This window comes from Girardinichthys multiradiatus, chromosome 24, assembly GCF_021462225.1.
Source record: "Girardinichthys multiradiatus isolate DD_20200921_A chromosome 24, DD_fGirMul_XY1, whole genome shotgun sequence".
Classification (NCBI taxonomy): domain Eukaryota; kingdom Metazoa; phylum Chordata; class Actinopteri; order Cyprinodontiformes; family Goodeidae; genus Girardinichthys; species Girardinichthys multiradiatus.
The window spans coordinates 21,185,475-21,195,349 of NC_061816.1; the positions used below are offsets into that span (position 1 = coordinate 21,185,475).

At 39.0% G+C, this 9,875-nt stretch overlaps 1 long non-coding RNA gene across 1 annotated transcript; it reads left to right on the plus strand.

The window, feature by feature from the left end:
- The first annotated feature begins 540 nt into the window (after positions 1-540).
- On the plus strand, positions 541-8,709 carry LOC124861237. The gene is made up of 4 exons (XR_007036566.1): positions 541-673; positions 7,671-7,765; positions 8,071-8,194; positions 8,283-8,709. It is a non-coding gene; the product is annotated as an uncharacterized LOC124861237 (long non-coding RNA).
- The last annotated feature ends 1,166 nt before the right edge of the window (positions 8,710-9,875 follow it).

Genomic DNA, 9,875 nt, shown 5'->3' on the forward strand with positions numbered 1-9,875 from the left:
CAAGTTAAAGTCAAACTTTATTTCAATGAGTGGTTTAAACACTAATAAAGTCTTAATGTGAGTTTGCTCCATTTTATCTTTGTTTTTCTTTCATCTCCAGTGTTGGGCATGTTACTTTTAAAAGTAATTAATTATAGTCACTAGTTACTTCTCCCAAAAAGTAACTGAGATATTATGTTATAAAAGTAATTAGTTAACAGGTAAAGTAACTATTGAATTCCTTTTTTAAGTTTAAATATGTCCACAAATTTAGATTTTTTTCTAAGATTTTACAAGCTAGTTGTATAAAGTGGAATTACATAGACAAGTAACGTACTTACATCAAACTTTCAATATTTTCTTCACATGTACATTATTGCCTTTTTACCTCAAGGAGAATAAAGTAGTTTCTGTACTTCCACTTTGAAAACGCAATCTTTCCCTTCAGATCTGCAATTGTTGCAGCTTACATCTGCTAGTTTTTATGAGCAGGGCTGCTTTGTGCGATTGTGTTTTGTGTAAACTGAACGCTGCTTCTGATTTGCTCCCTTCACCAAAGACAAAAAGCTTAGCTCCTGTGGCTGTGAGCCATGACAGATAACAAGCTTCAATGAGTAGCTTTAGTTTATAACATGCTCCATTTAATTGTCGGTAACAGTGACGCCGTTGAAACGATTACTCTTTCTTGAAAAAGGTAACGCCGTTTATTTTAAAGCCGTTACTCCCATCACTGTTCATCTCCTCTAACTAATCTTATATTTCTAAACAGTCTTTGAAAACATCCTAACGCGTGTCTCCGTTAGCTACTAAAAGCTAATAGCTCCGCTCTGCTAAACAGTAGTCAACGTTATTCACAACAGCTCATTTTGTTTGTGCTATATTTGGCCCTAGCATCTCGCCAGTGCTTATACACACATTAATATTTATATTAATGGTAGTCAAAGTTACAAATTTGACCTAAAAGAATTACTAAAAAGCTATACGCTTTTTCTTGTGAGAGACCAAAAACGTTCCTTGCCGCCATGCCAGTTGTCCATCAATAACCCTCATTAGATGAGGCAGAGTGATTGATAGGGTCCAAAGGGTATAGGGATGGTCTTTGAAAGGGAAAGGAGAAGCTTTCTTTGGTTTAATCCTGTCACCCACAAAGATTATTAAATGTGTAGTTGAATGTTTCTGCTTTGGTGCTGGAAGCCATCTGTCTAATATTTATTGTGAGGACCAAGTTTGTAGTACGATACATCCAATGCTGCATTTTCCTGTTGCTCCTTTATGTATTTACCTTGTGTGACACTGAGGTAGAGGGTCTATGAATTTTCCTCCAGAGTCATTTCAATGTGTGCAGGTGTCCACAAAGACCAAGGCGGAAAGTAAGCTAGCGATGTCTCAGCATCTTTCAACACAAGATTAAAGACTGTGTCTAAAGGAAAAATTTATGATTTTGAAGAAACAATAATCTGTAGCTACTTTAAATGTCTCCATCATTAGATTAATAGAATTACAGCAGGAAAAAGAAGTTAGTGCCTTATTTAGCTCACACCTACGCAGGTTTCACTTGAAAAAAAAAATAAATAAAAATTATGTCCTTATCTCACATCAAAAAATTAAGAAAGACAAAAAATATATACCGGTAGGCTAAATAAAATTAACAGCATCCACTTAAGATATTGGCATTTGGCCACCCAGGATTTTCAATAACTGTATTGGCATGAGAAAAACCTGTATCAGTCAACCTCTAGCATCCGCCAAAGACTAATTTCCTCAAGGGTCCATTAACAAACTTTCTCTGGTAACTTATTCCTTCTATTAAGAGCATTATTTCCATCATCCTATTACAATGAATGTAACTAGATGCTGCTCATCAATTCATTGAGATGGCTATGAGCTGACATTTCCCCTTCCAGAACGGATCATTTATTTGGAGCACCTTGACGGTGGCAGCAGGGCAGTTTAAGCCGGGCAAGTCAATTCGATGACGTGAAGCGAGTTATTGTGCCAGCCAGCAAGCCTAATTGTTCATTTGAGGTAATCACTCGACAAGTTAGAGCAATTTTCAAGCACAATGCCGGAGACTAATGGAGGCAGACGTGCACGCTTGATGAGATCAGAATTGTGGGGCTGCTGGGAGCCCCTAAAGGGGGTATTTGTGTTGATATTTAGGGAACTCTTTTTGCTTTTGTGTTGCAACGTGGCTCTAATTATGTATGGATAGTTGTTGGACAAAAATTGTGAGATCATCACCATTTCTATAACAAAAGATATCCTGGTACACTTTTTGTCTTTAAAAGAAGAATACATTTGTTGGAAAATCCCATCGAAACAAGTAGCCTCAATCAACTCTTTGTGGAGTTCTTAGCATGCAGGAAAATTCTCCTGCCCACTCCTTTTTGTCTAATTTGGTGTGTGTAGGGGGGGTGTTGGATGTGATGGATGACCGTGCAGAGCTGGGGCGTTCTCAGTTTAATTGTGATGTCAGTGCATGTCTGTGGCAACCCTGGCGGTGAGCGGTGACAGACAGGAGAGACAGGAGTGCGTAGATGTGTCTCTACACTGGTGTGTGTTTGTGTGTTAGGGGAGGGGAGAGATGAGGAAGTCGGACATGATGTTTGCTTTGGATTTTAGGGTGAACTATAAAGCAGGCAGGGACTCTAACAAAGACATGTTTGGTGAAAATAACTTGTTTGAGGAATAGACGAGTCCAACAAGTGTCAGATTAGCTCAGCAACATGGTGGAGGTGTCAAGAAGCTTCTTGGCTTAAAGGTCTTGGGTCAGCCATCATTTCTTTATATTTTCCTTCCAGTGGGCCAAATTTTACTACTCTTTTAAATTGGTGCTGTCCATAAGATTTACTGGATTTCTGATGGTCTTCCATGTGCTTTCTTTGGGCTTTGGCTGCTCCATTTCCTACCCAGTCTTTATAACTGACCATTTTCAAAGGAGTTTTTTTTTGTTATACACAACAGTTGAAATGTTAATGCATACATAGGCAGACACAATTTCTTTACTTGAATCTATGAAAAATACCAAAGATAACACCATTAGAAAACAGAAAAGGTTTTAGGAACAACAACCTGCATTCCTAAGAGTTATTAGCTGAAAACATGGCAGAAAGTAGATTATGAACTGATGAATATTGTATCTTAGGCACTTTGTTAGATATTTTCTAGATTTTAGTTTTTCCTAAATATATGATTCTGATAATGGTTATCTGCTGTAGACTGTGAGGCCTGACTCTAATTTCCAGAGTTTTCAGTCAATTTTTGAATCACTGTTCAAGTATAAAAAGCATAACTTGGATGCATGGATGGATACAAACTTCTACGTGCATCTTTTATTTAAAAAACACTGATTGGAGCAACGTATTTTAAGCAATCTAAATATTAGGCTGTCAATAGAACAGCAGATAAAGTTTGCAAATACAGATCATTTTACATACTTAACACTGACTTTCATACCTAATTCTTTTTCATTGTAATCCAGAACAAAAAAAAAAAAAACATACATAAAGATATTCTAAATTCCATCCTTTTCGAGACTGTGTAGAAACCCTGTTGAAAAAGCCAGGCATGAATCAGCAATATTTGGATCAGGGAACTAGGGTGTAATGGCGTGTGGTTTGCTTTCTCACAACTATGTATTTAAAAACTTGGGAGTACCATCTGGTAACCTTCTCCAGCTTTGAAAGCATTAATTATTCAGATTCAGAGTTCCAGGGAGCTGCTTCGATTGGCATGACGAGGTTTGATCTATAAAAGCTTTGAAATTTGCATCACCTGGCATTTTGTAATGATGGCTCTGCACATGCAATGACCATGGCCAGCTTATTAGAGAAAATTTTAGAAGGTGGACAGACCTTTCTTTACGTTTCCCACTCACAAAAAAATATATGTTCTGGTTTATTTAGTTATTACAAATTACACAAATATTCACAACATTTACATAAAAAAATTCTTCAAGCCAAATAAGATAACAGTTTGAACTTTAATGCCTTGAGGGTGAAAGACGAACTGCACTTCCTTAAAATGACCAGATAGTGGTGCTGTTGTACCTGAGCTTCTAATTTGCTCTTTCAGACTGAAAATAAAGCATATGAAAAGACATTTCAGTATAATTCCAACAGATGCATGGAGGGAAATTTTTATTTAATCTAAATTTGATTGGGAAGAAAATAATTTGAAAAGAAATATTCTATATGGCAGCAGAAGTTTTTGACTCATTTTGCTTTATATATTTGCAAGATTTGGGTAGATATACTATAGATTTATACTTTTATTTTAGAAAGACCATGACGATGATGATAAATACTTGAAACTATGACATATCAGGAAAGATTTGTGTGTACGTCTAGTCTTTTTAGCAATTCCACTCAGGTTTGGCAAAGAAGGAGTCATGTTGTTTGCAAGAGAGAGAGGGACAGAGTCTGACTCTCTCATGAGCCCAAGCTTCCAGTGAACATAGTGAGGACTTCTTCAGGGAGAATTTGTAATAAGAAACACAGCCGCAGCCTCTCCTGAGTTGTAGATGCTCAGATAAACAGACTCGACCGGACAGAAATAGAAACTGACCAACTGTTATCGTCAGGTGACAATCTAGGCTCGCAGATAAGAAATACCATATGCAGAGAGGAGGAAAAGGTGTTTGATTCCTGCCGGATGGCAAAGGGAGTCAGCAAGTCTTCGCTGCAGAAACAAAGGAGGCGAAAAAATATTACCTCTATAAGAATATGATCTGTCCAGACCGCAGCTGGAAATTTCTCCCAGAACAAAACATTTATTAACTTAGACTTTTAGTTACACGTTCTTTCAGAAAGCTATCAAAAGGACATAAGAACCACCATGACCTTAGCAGGATGATGCCTGTTTTCTATTTCAGTCCAATTCAGAGTCTTGAATAGGATATTGCCCTACAAGGCCAATAGACTGTAATGTGATTTGTATATAAAAAAAGGCTGAACATAAAAAGCTGGGAAGCGGCCCGTCAAGAAGGTTAGAGCATGCCGGTGAAAGGTAATTCTGCTGTGAATTGGTTGCCTCAAGCCATTTTATCGTCCCCACATTCCGGATGCTATGACAGAGCAGGGGGCTTCTCTGATAGATTTGTCTTGGTGCAAAGACTGTGCACATGCTGCAGGTTTAACTCAATGTGGCTTCATTTCTTGACTCAATGGCTCGTTCGCCAGTCGGGGCTTCCCGCAGAAGGAGTCATTGTTGAGTCTGAGCTAGACCGGTGAATGCAGAGCTCCTTATGCCAGCCTGATCCTGCTAATGAATTCTGCTCGCCAGCATGGCACTGGTCACTGAGCGGGCTCAAGGGACAGGGTGGCTTTGATAAGCCATCTGTCATGCTGCTGTGCTCTCCTTTTCTTTTTGATTAAACTCAAAAGAACAATAAATGCCAAATAAAGGTGATGCAGATGTGCAGCTTCATGTAAAACAGTTTGGAAATATGTAAACGTCCATTGTCTTGTGAAAGAGCTCAAACCTTTTGCGTCATTTTGCCTTCTTACAACCGCTCATCTGCCTTTTCACACAAACACTATTCTCAAAAAGTTAGCGATAATTGGCTTTCGGGGGAAAAATATCACACTACAGTGATACTGTATCATGAAAATAGGGAATTTAAGTAGAAGCATGCAATGGTGATTTCCTCATCTCAAAAACATGTCATGTGTCCTTGAGCATCAATTCCAGCTTGACAACAACGTCTCACGCTGTTCACAAGTCAACTTATTGTCTGTTGAGGCATGGCATCCCACTCTTCTTGAAGGGCGCCCCTCAGATCATTGAGGCTCTGGGGTATAGACGTATAAGCCTCTACACTAGCAACTCAGCTGATCCCATAGGTTTTTATGGCATTCATGTCTGGAGAAATTGCTGGCCGCTCCCTTAGACGTATCCCAATAATGCTACCTTGATGAGCTGTTGTCACTCATGAAGATGAAATTTAGATTAATTAATGACTGGATTAATGATGTTATTCAGGTAGTATAGGCTTGTCATTCAGTTTCTAATCTAATTTTTCCCAAATGTGATCTATCAGTTTTATATATCCCTTCCACACAGTTGGAATCCTGAAATTCTCCAAAATGATTTGGTATATTAAGAGCTCCTTTCACTAAGACTAAGGGGCTGAGTCCAACTCTTGAAAAATAGCCCTGCACCATATTCTCCCTTCCACCACACTTTTTACTTGAGTCAGTGTAGTCCGACAAGTGCCACTCTCCAAACAACTGCAGAAACTAGACTCATCCATTTGATTGCTTGACAAAGAGGCTAGATTGATCAATTAAGGGAATTTGTCTCCATTGCTCTAGAGCAGTGGTTTCCAAACGTTTTGCCATGCGGGCCAAAATCGTAAAGTCAAAAGGATCCGGGGGCCACAATTAGAATTTTAAAACAATAATAAGAATTTCGCTATATGCTTGTGGTCTTAATTGCTATGAAAAGTTTGCTTGATGATTATAGTTCTATTTACAATAAAATTGAAATGAAACCCAAATATGTTGTCAGTAACGACCAAATGGTCAAGATAATTTTTTTATTAATAATGATTAATTTGCTGGATGTTTGTGGTCCTACTTGTTATATAAAATAAAAACCAAACATTTACTGTGTTAAATTTTCCATTTTAAGAAAATTTAAAATGTCAGTGAAAATCTGGCCTTAAAATGTTTTTTAGAAAGTGTCCATCAGCATCAACCACTTGTGCAAGTTGGCCATCAGGTGTAACGTTTTTGAACTGCAGTCGGGGGTCGCACAAAATCATTCCAAGGGCCGCACTTCGGACATCCCTGCTCTAGATACCGGAGGTGGAGTGTATTACACCACTAAATCCACACCTTTGCATTGCACTTGGTAATGTGAGGCTTAGATGCCGCTGGTTGGTGATTGAAACCCATTTCATGCAGCTGTCTAAGCACTTTTCTAAAGTTAATCTGAGGGCAACATGAAGTTTGGAGGTGTGTGGCTATTGACTCTGCAGATAGGTGGCGACCTAGTGCACTATGCACCTGTGCTGACCTTCTGTGATTTTACGTGGCTAGGTTTCTCAGAGCGATCCATTCTATGACAAATGTTTGTAGATGCAGTCTTCATACCTTGATGCTTGATGTTATATACCTGTGGCCATGAAAATGATTGGAACACTTCAATTTGGGGATTTGCATGTGTAAATGAATACTTTTGGCTATACAATGTATAAAGAAGTGCAGCAAATATTAGGCTGTTGAGTGGAGAGTCAGACGTAAACAGAAAAGAACAATTTTAATGGATGGAAGAATACCTAAGAGGACAAAGTCTCAGCCAATGATAAACTCCAGAGTAATCAAGGAAGTTCTACAGTTAACTGAGAGTACTGTAACAACGAAAAGATACCAGTGTGAACTCAAGCAATTGGCAAGCTTTTTTGGAAAAAACAACATGGGTTGAAGAGGTTACAATTTACCAAAGAAAACAGTGATTAGCTTAAAGAGAAATGGCAAAATTCTGATGATTTGGTATGGAGCAGGAGACACTGAAATTAACCGGCAGTACACTGGGCGGCATGGTGGCCCAAGAATTGTGCTACAGGCATGGTTCTCATTCAATAGAGCAGGGCATTTTTATCTTCCTATGCAAAAGATGAAATGCTCTCACTTGGGTGTTTTAATTTCAAACACCGCTTGAACCAAAGACCACTATGTTGATTTCAGATTAACGTTATGGAGTGGCCAACCTCATCTCTGGACCTTAATCCAGCAGAAAACCTGTGGATTGGAATCAAACATGTAGACCAACCATCTACATAGTAAGAATACCTTTTCACAAGTGCCAGAAGTAGGTTGGCACCATGCAAAACACAATGGCTGTCCTCATAAATATTAGTCCAACGATTCACAGAAAGCTAAATCTTCCAGGATATTCATATTATACAGAAAATGTTGAGTTAGGACAGAAAATGTAGATCATGCCATTTTCTGAGCATCCTAATATACAATTTCCCACACTTTTTGTTGAGTGATTAGTTAGATAAATTTGTCTTCATGTACTGCTTGTGTCATGTTTCAGCAATGTTTATATGTACCATCTCTGTCTGCTTGTTCTATGCTGCAGCAGTCAGGAGGATTGCTTCCACCTGCTCCTGCCCTTCCAGATCCCTAATCACCTCACCTGTGCTCCTGCCTTTTTAAGCAGCTTTCTGTCAGACAAACATTGCCAGATTTTCAAAAGCGTTTGTGTGAGTAGTATCCAGCGGTCCTTCCTTGCCTGTCTGCCTGATCTGATCTTGTTTTGCTTCACGGATTTCCCTGCTCTGCCTTGCCCAGGTCGGATACTTCATTGGCTTCTGCTTTCTGGACAGACGACTTTGCTTCTGCCTCCTGACCAACCCTCTCTGCCTAACCTTTGACCTCGCTTCTGTGCCCCGACCCACGATTCAAGCCTCTCCCTTGGATCCTGTTGCGTGATTCTGTCCTCCCGGCTCTGACCCAGTTTCCGTCCCCTGACCACGACCTTCTGCTCAGTCACTGGGTTTGCAAACCTGACAGCCAGTGTGACGTAGCCCTGCTGCCTCCTAACAATCACACTGAGGAGCCGAAAATCAGTTTCCTGATCCTCTCACGGATTCTGAGTTTTGCTATATTCTTAGTTCTTCGCTCAGCCACTAACCAGTCTCTCTGTCTCCAGATGTTCATGTGCCTACCGCTGGTGGTTTCCTGCCGAACGCCTTCCGGAAAGATCAATAAATCTTTTGAATCTTATCAGTTGTTTCCGACTGAAATTTCGGGTCTTCTGAACTACCTGTTACAGCTTGGGATATAATGTCTACTGTTCCAAATGCCTTTGCCTGTATGAGGAATACAAGATTTACAAGGTTTCTCTTTTTAAACACACATCTGTATGTAGCCAAACCTGACTTGGATTGATTAATTTTCAAGTCTTGCCACAGATTATTAATCTGAGGTCTGGATTTTGACTGTATGTTTAAGGTAATTGTCATTTAGGATTGCTTATGTTCTTATCAACTCTGAACTTTCCTGTCCCAGCAGAAGGAACCCCACAGTATAGTGCCGCCACCACCATGTTTTACCATGGGAATGGCGTGTTCAAGATGCAGCGTTAGATCTATTCATACAAAAACTTAAACCATATATCCTCAGCCTTCCTCTAAAAATATATTCCTTTATATTCCTCTATATTCCTTTGTGTCTGTCATATAAAATCCCAATTAAATACACTGAAGTTTGTGGCTGCAAGTTCAAGAGGTGTGAACACTTTTGCAAGACACTGTATATCACAAATTACAGCTTTCATTCCTACAGCCCATTGTTCCCCCTTCAGGATCAATATGAGCTGTGACCATCCAGTGATTTGCAATAATTGCAGAGTCTTCTGGCAATTTTAATTCTAACTCGGTCTGTCATCTCTTCGTGTTCAGAAACCCTCCAGCAGGAATTACCTAGATCCTTGGAAGGGTCTCAGAAGATATTAATCTTCTAGGCTGATGTTTTTCTTTTGCTCGTCTTTTTTCATATTCTAAACAAGCACATTTTATCATCTTCTTCCCAATACAAAAATAACCAAGGTGACAGTTTCAATAAAGATTTAAAGAATTCCCAACGTTTCTCCTCTCCTAATCTAATGACTATAATAGCTATAGGTATATTTCTTAGCAAATAAAAGGAAGCAGGATCCCCATACTTTATGTTTGGCAATGAATGCATATGCGATGTGTTGAATATTATATATAAAATAGAGTATTTAAATTTTCATTGGTTTTTAGTGGCAGGTGGAGAATCTGTAATACCTGGAACAAAAATATCTTATTTAAGTATGAACTAATAAGGTCTCGTTCTACAATTTATAGTAGAATAAGACCTTAATGAATTCTGCTCATCATTGGTATAATACGTGGTATC